At 37.8% G+C, this 10,485-nt stretch overlaps 1 protein-coding gene across 2 annotated transcripts in view; it reads left to right on the forward strand.

Annotated features, from left to right (window-relative positions):
- Window positions 1–10,485, forward strand: part of LACC1 (laccase domain containing 1) — a 49,533-nt gene that overhangs the window by 23,849 nt on the left and 15,199 nt on the right. The window contains exons 8-9 of one of the 2 annotated variants that reach the window (XR_002827460.1): window positions 4,109–4,532; window positions 5,542–5,693. The exons of the other annotated variant lie outside the window; for it this stretch is intronic. The gene's annotated coding sequence lies outside the window, so the exon portion shown is untranslated. Of the gene's footprint in view, window positions 1–4,108; window positions 4,533–5,541; window positions 5,694–10,485 lie in introns of those variants that run through there. 2 annotated transcript variants of the gene reach the window in all.

A 10,485-nucleotide genomic window follows, 5' to 3' on the forward strand; every position in this document is an offset into this window, starting at 1 on the left:
ACCAATAATTATAAGAAGTCATGTGATTATCTCCATAGATATTTAAAAGGCTTGACCTAATTCAATATATATTCTTGACAAAAGAAAGGGGATAGTGATAGAGGGAGAAAAGGAGGAAGGAAGGAAAGTAGGAAGGAAAGAAGGAAGGAAGGGTAAAGAAGAGATTAACCAAAGAACTTATATGCATATATACATAACTCATGGACACAGACAATAGTGCAGGGAAGGCCTGGGGAAGGGGCAGGAGTGGGGTGAAGGGGATCAATGGGACATCTGTAATACTTTCAGTAATAAAGATAAATTTTTTAAAAAAGAAAACCTCAGTAAGAGTTGATGGATATTTCCTTAATATGATTTAACCATAATGAAGCAACCAGACATTGTTGCTTCCCAATGTGCTGGATAGGAAGTGCACAGAACCACCTTGAAATATTCCTCCCACAAATATTGAGTCTAAATCTAATCAAGCTCTAGAGCTAACTATCAATTTATAAGAAATAAATTGAAATAAATAAATATGGAAGAGGGAGGATTAAGTTTAAGATACCACAAATTCAGAGTGGTAAAAAAAGTGATCCATTTTTCCCCAATTGGCTGATTAAAAAAAAAAAAGGAATATTCTGATTAAAAGAAATTTAGAAGACATTACAATTCCATGCAATGAGCAGACCTAGTTTGGATTACCATGAGAAGAAAACAACTACAAAAACATGTTTTTGAGACAATTGAGGAAATTTGAATATGGCTAGGTAGTAAATAGTACCACAAAATTATTGTTAATTTTTATATGTTGATGACAATGCAGTTATGGAAAAAAATATCTGCAACTACACCTGTTGATCTATATTGGACTACATAGGACTTAACTAATGTGTTATTTTCGAGTTGCTACCAAATCCTTCAATAATAATAATAATAATAAAAGGAACAGATGATGCAAATGTGGCAAAATCTTGATAATTTTTCAATCTGAATGATGGTTATCTGGAGGGTTTGTTGTACTACTTTCTTTACTTTTATGTATGTTTGAAATTTAGTCAAAATTCAAAAAAATTTAAATTTATTTCCCTGATAGTAATATTTAAAGTAACATTTCAATTTGTACATACACATGCCAGTTTTCTTTGTTAAAGCAGAAGATAACATTGTCAACTCCCTATATTCGTACATGTGTAGTGTGAGGAGGGAAGGGAAGAAAGCAAAAATCTCTGACTATTGGATTCTTATTTAAACAAAGAGCCTGAGAGTCTATGCCATATATTTTAACACAGAGAACAATTTTTATAGAGGAGGTCCATAATTCACAAAATAGGAGACAATAAGGAATTATACTTTTCTGCTAGAACTGCTAAATAACAATTATTAAAAGGAGCTTACTCTTAAGTTTTCTATTATGTTAAATGAACTCTGGTTGGTGATTCCTTTAATATGAAACTATATCAGAATAACAATGAAAGTTAAGAGTATGACTTAATAGCGGTTTGAGGTAAAAGTCAGGTTTTTTCCATGGGAATTAATGTGATTGCCAAAAAAAAGCTCATGGGATCTTAGGTAACCATATAGAGTTTTATTTCTAGAATAAGCAAAGTACTGTTTCTATTCTGCCCTGCAGTTATTAGATGATACTGGGTTATTTAGTCTCTTTTAGTCTCTTTTTCAGATCATTCCTTCCATGGAAGGAATGGTGAGAGGCATTAGAAAGTATTAGCTTGGAGAAAAGATCTTTCAGTGGCATCTGCAGTGGCACACTGCAGATGGTTGAAGTACAGCATTCTGAAGGGATAGAAAAAAAATTAGAACCAATTATAGGAAAGCTGATTTTGGATTAGCATAAATGCTGGGAAAGGCAATCCACCATGGACCTGAAGTAGCCCAGCAAGGCCCTAACTTCTCTGTTGAGGCCATTTATCAGTGTGGAGTTTGCAGTAAGCAACCATTGAGGGATATGTTGATTCCACTTTGGAAAAAGGGTGGATTTTCTTGCCACTTATTATAAAAGCAGTGGATTCCCCAAGCTCAGTACTCTTAACCTAAGACACAAACCTATTGTGTGCACAAGATACACCTGGGCCCCTCTTCTGTTCCTCCATGGGGCTTGGGGTATCAGAGAAACTAACTGAAATGTGATGTTCATCCTGCTGGTTAACTGTAAATAGTGAAATCTTTTGTCTTTGACGCAGGCATCTCTGTCTTCTACCAACATTGATGAAACAGTGATAGGCCAACTTATTAGCTTGTAAGTAGGGTTAGATCAAGAAATCCCAGACCCAACAAAGGAGAAGCACATTACTGATTCCCTCTCTGGAGGTATTCAAAGGGGAATGGGATAAACCTCTTGATGAGAATACCACATAAAGGTAGCAAAAATAAAGCCCCAGATTAGTTTTCCTTAGATTTTCAATGTCATTCAAATTGCATAAATTCTATTATTCCTTTTAGGAAACACAGTATATAGACTTGGCTGCAAAATACCAGAAGATTTTTAGCACCCCAGAAAGTCAAGATTTGAACCTCTAAACTCTGCTTTGACAATCCTCTTTCTGCTCTATTATAAGTATTTCCAACTTGTCTTATTGGAAATTCATGGACATAAGTCTTATTAGCATTAATGAGACTTTAGTATCTAATGTGGTAGTAGGTATACTCAACATTTTTCTCTCATTGCTGAAGGCCTCTGATATATTTATCAGAATATTTTGAAAATGTGTATGAAAATCTACTCTGGCAATTTAAATAAGTGGTGTGGTTCATGTTTGGATCACATAACTGGTTTTCACTGACCATAAACAAAGCTTTACTACCTTCCTTTGTCTTTTCTATTGCAAATGCTTTGTGCATCATACACATTTGTCCACTGGGTGGCAATATGTACTCAAGAATGTTTACTGTTTCTAGTTTATCAATCTAGTTGAATCCAAGATGTCAAACTCCTTTTTGCATCTGGAAATAGCCATTGTATTAAATCTTAAGAAACAGTATTATCTGAATTCAAGCTGCTACCTAGAAGGGACTAAGGTGATTTTAATAATATTAATACTTCCTAAACTTAACTCAGCCACACTCTTCTCTCAACATGTTCACACATCACACATTTGCAAAATAGATTACCCCTCCTGGTCTTCTCATTCCTTGCCCTTTTATAGTTGTTCATACCCCACTTCTTAAACATATGCCCTTTTTAAATTTCCCTAAACTATTTTCCAACTCCAATACTCTTAGTGCCCTATCTCTTATTTCAGTGACTCTTGCCTGCCAATGAACTATCCCTTTTTTTCATTTTGTTTCTTGATTTCACTCCTCCACAGTGAAATCAAGAGCCATACCATTAAGCTCTCATGTGATACCATATATATCCCCTCTGGTTTGGTCCTACATCCTAGAGAAGCAGAGTAGATCTTGGATATTCATATAATCTTGGGAAATCATATAGTTCTTTTCACTTTAATTCTGTCCAAAATGCAGAATACAACCAATTAACTAGCTCTATGTAAGATTTATCTTCAGTTAAGAGAGAGAAAAACTTCCAAGAAATGAAATTGTATATTACATATGATTACAACATGAGAAAACCCACAAAAAATATATATACATATTTTAAAAATTGAAAACAATAATAATAGTTGTGTTGGATGATGAAATTATGAAAGCTTGCTTGTATTTCTCCTTTTGGCTTTTTTTATATTTTCCTATATTTTATTTAATAAAATATATTTTTTTCAAGTGAACAAGTATAACTGTGCAAAAACCATCTTTAATCTTTCTCCTTCCTTGATTAAAAAAAATTCCTGTTGCTTTAATATATCCTTATCTAATTTTCCAAAAAGTACTTAATATTACTTTGACATTTTCTTGAATCTCCACATGGTGCTGAGTGTGATGGGAGAATTGGCTTATGCTCTTTTTAAAAAAAGTTCTGTATTTTAGAATAGCTTTTAGATTTATAGAGAATTGCAAATATCCCATACCCAGTTTTCCCTATTACTAACCTCTTACGTTAATTTGTTACATTTGTTACTAATAAGCCAATATTGTTACATTACAATTAACTAAAGTCCATACTTCATTCAGATTCCCTATGTTTTCACCTAATGTCTTTTTTCTGTTCCAGGACCCCTTCCAGGGGACTACTTTACAGTTAGTCACCGTGTCTCCTTTTGGCTGTGACGGTTTCTCAGACTTTCCTGATTCTCCGTGACTTTAGCAGCTTTGAGGAGTAGTAGTCAGGTATTTGGTAAAATGTCCCTCCAGTGGGATTTCTCTGATGATTTTCTAATGATGTGAATTGGATTATGGATTTGGGGAGGAAGACCGCAGAAACAAAGTCATATCAAGGGTAGGTACTATCAACATGATTTAGCGCTGTTGGTCATCTGGCTGAAGCAGCATTTGCCAGGTTTCTCCACTGTGAAGTTGCTCTTTCAACCCCCTCCATACTTTCCTCCTTGGTGATGCCTGCACAGCCACCAATTAACTTTGCTCCACCTCCGGAGGGCAGAGTATATACAGAAATTATTTGAAATATTTCTGCACAGGTAACTTGTTTGTTTACTTTCTTCCATTTATTATTTATGCCATACTTTATAGCAGTATAGACTCATGGATATTTATTTTATACTTTGGATTATAATTCAATAGCATTTTATTTTCTTGCTCAAATTGGCCATTTGGAACTTTTTCAGTTGGGCTATTGTGTCCTTTTGACATAACTCTATCATTATGAGTTGTTTTCTGTTTTGTTTTTCTTCCTCCTTCATTTCTGGCACTGCATGTTTTCCAAAATCACCTCACTCCTAGAATTGGCTCATGCTTTTTAACTCTTCATTATAAACATAAATATTAAAAAATACTGAATGTCTAATGCATGCAAATCTATTGCATGCATACATTTTTTAAAAAGTCTTTTTTAAAATGTGGCATATCATGCATTTTAGCTGACCAAGTTAGACAAACATATACTACCATAATTCCATATATTAAGCCTTACATTAGCCTAAAAATTCATAGTAATATTTGTTCATTCTTTGCTTTCCACCCAGAAATATTTGAGGGAGGGGTCAAGTATGCTGTAGGTAACATGCCATTGTGGCATATCCTGGGCCCCAGCACCACTCTCTTGACCTTCAGATCAGAGCACTTTTGCCACAGAGCTTTGCTATATGTAATCATTGATTTATGCATTCAACTGATTAGTTAATCAATTCATTGGCACTGTTAGGGTTTGCATGTACAAATTTGGAGAGGTAAGCCACTTAAAGAACTGAACCTGAGATTGGATTAACTGCCACCAGGTGGAGTAAGCCCTCAGGTTGGCAAGGACATGGTTGGTAGGTAACCATTCAGATTTTCCTCTTAGACATATTTTCAAAATCAGATGGTGGAAACTGGTCTGAATGTGCAATCCAAGCTTATCATTTCCTGTGAAGGTGCTACCAGTCTTCCAGCATCTCAGGCAGAAGTCTTTGAGTTATTTTCCTGTCTCACTTCATGTTTTATTTATCGAGTCACTGCTTTGTTCAAATCAGCTCCTTCTCTCACCTTTAGCCCCTTCATGAAGACCTCCAAGTTAGCCATGCCAGGAAGCAAACACTCTGAGAGGGTCTCAGCCGACTACAAGTTCACTGCTGCTTCTGAGCCTTTGCTCCTGTTGCTCTCTCCTGTGAGATTCCTTCTCTTTTAAACTCTTTCATCATTGACTCGCCCGTGTTCAGCAAATATTTGAGTGGTTATTATGGTGATAGCAATATATGGAATGCAAAACTAGGTACTCTTCCCATACCAGAATCTGCTATGTCCCTCCCTATCCTTCTGAGAAGAAAGAAGATCTAGTTGATACAATGGGTACATGAACAAATATGTGGAAGGCATTTACCTTTACCAGGCATAGTGCTGATCAAAGTATCAGCCTGGGAGGGTAGTCAGGAAAGAAATTGGTCCTTAGATTAGGGATGAAAGTAACTCAAATAGTTTAAATAGATAGAGTCATAGATGGTTTTACATGGTGAAATGCAATAGCATAGTATTTCAAAATCTGACAATTTTAGCATGGCAAGAAGGCATGGTGCACCATGGGAAAATGGTCAACATTTGATATGAAAAGAAATGGCAGGTACCAGACCATGAGGGTCCTTGAATGACATGCAACAAAATTAGGGGCTTTGTCTTTTAGGCATTAAAGGTCATTACACTATTTAGAAAGAGGAATAACTCAAACAGTGGTCTGTATGTGGCATGGATTGGAGAAAGGTGAGACCACCAATTAGGAAATGACCATAGAGTCTGGGTAGAGATGCCAAGGCCTGAATCAAGATAAGAGGTTGCTGAAGGAGAGGCAGGGGATGAATCTGAGAATATATATATATAATGTCTTTGACTCCATTCCCAGCACAGAGCTCCTAAAACCCTTGGAATTTCCTTTTATGAGAGCCATAAAGGTGTCTTTTGTTATGTTAATGAGATGACTTTTGGAAAGTTCCTAGGTAACCTAAAGATGGAGACTGATTGACAAAAGAACCAACCCTATGACCAGAGTGTTAGAATTTACAGTTCTACCCTCTAACCTCTGGGAGGCGAGAATGGCTGGAGGTTGAATCAATCACCACTGGTCAATGATTTAATCACTCATATTTATATAACATAGTGTCCATAAACAACAAAAGATGAGGTTCAGAGAACTTCCAGATAGGGATTCTTGGAAATTGGTTCACCCAGAGAGACTATGGGAGCTCTGAGCCTTTTTCCTATGCATCTGTTCCATCTGGCTGCCCCTGAATTATATTCTATTATAATAAATTAATGACCTAGTAAGTAAAATGTTTCTCTGAGTTCTGTGAGCCACTCTAGCAAATTAATTGAACCCAAGGAGGGTGTCATTGAAACCTGTGATCTATAGCCAGTTGGTCAGATGCACAGGTGACAACTATCTCTAGGAGCTAGTGTCAGAACTGAGTGCATTGCAGAACACCCAGCTTGTGTCAGAGAATTGCTTTGTGGTGTGGGGAATTGTGATATGGAATTGGTCCCAGAACCTTTAAAATAGGAATACAAAATGAGAGTAAGGACAGAATGCTGGGTAACCACCAGTTTCTTGGCTTAGGACACTGGGTGAATGGTGATGTTATTAATTAGGATAGAGTATACTGGAGGCTAAATAGTTTTTTGGAAGGGCTGGGGTGGGGTGATGGTAAATGTCTTGAATGTACTTTGGGACATATTATCTGATTATTTGCACTAATCAACTTCATATATTATCCTATCTAATAATAGACAAACATGGTAATTGACCATGCCTTCGCTACGCCTCCCATTGGCTAATCAGTGAAATATGTAAATTAACCGCCAACAAAGATGGCGGCTAATTTGCATACTGCAGGCAGGGCAGGGCAGGCCAGCGGGAGCCACCATCTGGGCCCCCATGTGCCTCCTAAGCCCCGCCCCCAGCCGGGACCCCCGTGTGCGGCCCTCGGCACGGGGACCCTCCTGTGCGGCCCTGGGCAGCAGGGCTTGGCGGCGATATTGGCCCGAGGAAGCCCTATTCTTGCAGGAATATTCCTGCAATGGGCTTCTAGTTAACATATAAGTTAGAATGCAAGGTCTCAGCAAAGAAAAACTTCCTTATTACCATTCATCAATCAATCAATATACCAGTCACACATATTTTAGTGCTCCTTTATGTTTTCTAAGGAGTTCAGTGCAATGGATACTATGGACCATACATTCCAAATTTTCCAAGATACTTCCACTTTTCTACAGTATTATTCTGTTCAACAAATGCAACTTGTTAAAATTAATGTAATCTAATTTTTATATCTTGTAAGACTTTTCTCAGAAGCAAGTTCATAAATCATTAAAAAACTTAAGGCATAAGTCTTCCAAGTAAGGAATCTGTAGTCTAATCCAGAAGAAGAACTCAACCGCCATTAAAGAGTATTGGTAAACTGTGTTTTGTTAGGGTTCACAGATATCCAGAAAGTGACTGCTGTTTTGGGTGGGGGAGTTAGAGAGGGCTGCACTGAGGAGAAGCTGAACAGTAGCATGCCTCAGAAGAATGAACAGTATCTGAAAAGTTAGACAGGGGGTGAGGAGAGCAGCATTAGGAAAGACAGGAAGTTGGAAATGATCTCAATGTGTTCAAGGAAGATTGAGGACTATGGCCTGTCTTGATTAGTCTTTTGACTCAGCCAGATGGGTTGTATGACTCCTATTACTGCTCCCCTTATCCATCTCCTGTTCAGAATTCACTTTGTGATAATTTTTCTTAGGTATGATGAAATTTCCTAGTTGTGTGGTATATAGAATATGTTTTTCCATTCCCTTCTGGCTTTTTACAATTTGCATCTCATTCTGAACTTTAGCTTTTCTGACCTTAGTCCTAAATGCTTTTGCTAAATTTTAGTTTCCCCTTGCCAACTTAGTTTCTATTTTTGGTAACATTTCCATTTCCCTGTGAGGTCCACATGCAGCCTTTTGAGTTAATGAAATAGAAATTCCCATTAGCATTACTGTATAATAATGAACTATTCTTCTAGCATATTTTAAAGAGCTGTGGATCAGCCCAGCCAGCATGGCTCAATGGCTGAGTGTCAACCTATGAACCAGGAGGTCATGGTTTGATTCCCGGTCAGGGCACATGCCCGGGTTCTGGGCTCGATCCACAGCAGAGAGCGTGCAGGAGGCAGCTGATCAATGATTCTCTCTCATCATTGATGTTTCTATCTCTCTCCCTCTCCCTTCCTCTCTGAAATCAATAAAGATATATTTTAAAAAAGTAAAGAGCTGTGGATGAAATAAACACATGGTACTGAAAAATCTGTAATGTAACAAGGATATATAAAAGTGCCTCCTGCACAGTCGGCATCCAATAATCTTCTCTAAATGAATGAATTTTACATAATAACCTATTAATAAAGAAGAATACTTCTTTCGTGTTACTTACTTTTTACAAGCCCTGTTTACTGGCCAGAGCAAAAAATACCTTAGGCAGTTCAGGAACTATACAGCTAGGTGCTGGTTCCTCTGGATACACTTTCCCCCAGCTTCCCCTTCATCTTGTTAAACTTTGATTTCTGCAGCTCCAGGTTAAGATGAGTGAAGGTCAGGGACCTGGTGCCTTCACCCCACCCCTACCTTGTTTCAGGGGGCCCTAGCTCAGGAATCTGTACGAAGTGTATCAAAACACTAGTCAAGTGGCTGACCTCCACTGCAGCTATTTGTTTACAAATAGGAGCTCTGAACACTTTGAAAACAGTTTGTTCGTTACAGTTGGTGAGCATTCCTTTTATAATTTGTTTACACCATGTGTTGAATAAACTACTGACACCACTGATAGAGAGCAAAAGTAAAATTAAAATTCAACTAGCCTCACTCTGATGGCTGATCATAAATTCCAAATTAGCAAAGTGAAAATTAATAAGAGTGCATTATCTGTGTCTTTATATGTATCTATATAGGGTTCACATGCATGTGAATTAAGAGTTATAGCAATTTAGAACAGGAAGGAAACATTAAAAAATTCTGTTCAAAGCCTACATTTTGCAGATGAAGATTGTTCTTTTTCTTGTACCCAAGAGACTAGTTCTATGTTTAAACACAATCCAGAAATAACCTTCTTTACAGATATAATTTGCTGTAATTCCATGGCTCCACTGCGCACATTAAATGTTATGTAATGCTCTTCTATTAGTTGTCTTATCATGTCCTGTAAGTCTCCCGGAACTTTGAAGGCAGGGGCTTTGTTTTATTTACTTTGTGTTACTCACAGTGTCTGTCCCAGCCCAGCCCCACATCTGATACGGGATGGCATATCAGTCCATCTGCAGACAGCCTGATGCTACACTGAGATGAAGAAAACAGGCATTAAGGAGCTAGGTCTCCTGCGGGCTTTGCAAATGTTCTTCTCCTTCGGGATATCTGTTAGTTTCCCCGGATAACCTTATTTGCTGTTTGGAGCCTTGTTGTCTGCATTCTTCACCTGATAGTTATGAAGCTGTGCCCCAAAGTTCAGGCCCTCCCACCCCAGTGTCCCCCCACCTATACGAATAGCGACATTGGACTGGCCTGGACTTGTCATTCCCTGGTTTGGACACAAATTGGAATTGCTGCCGCTCCCCAGCCTCCCCCTTCAATGTGCCCCCCAGCTCAACCTCCTTCGTCCTGGAGTGCTGCATGGTAAGTAACTCAGGCAGCCTGCTGTGATCCACGCTGAGAGCTCCAGCCATGGCTGACCTGGCACTGCTACATAAAACAAAGGGGTGTTGAACAATTCAAAAGAATGAATGTTGGCATTAATTGTACGTTCAACATTTGCTCAACATTTGCCGTACCAGACCCTGTTCTGGGTACTAGAGATGCAGCAGGGACCAAAACCAAATCCATGCCCTCAGAGAGTTTACATTAGTCATGATAAACAGATAAATTAACATATATATATATATATATATATATATATATATATATATATATATATATAAATCCCTGCTAAAATGTAAG

This window comes from Myotis lucifugus, unplaced genomic scaffold (assembly GCF_000147115.1).
Source record: "Myotis lucifugus unplaced genomic scaffold, Myoluc2.0 scaffold_7, whole genome shotgun sequence".
In the NCBI taxonomy this organism is placed as follows: domain Eukaryota; kingdom Metazoa; phylum Chordata; class Mammalia; order Chiroptera; family Vespertilionidae; genus Myotis; species Myotis lucifugus.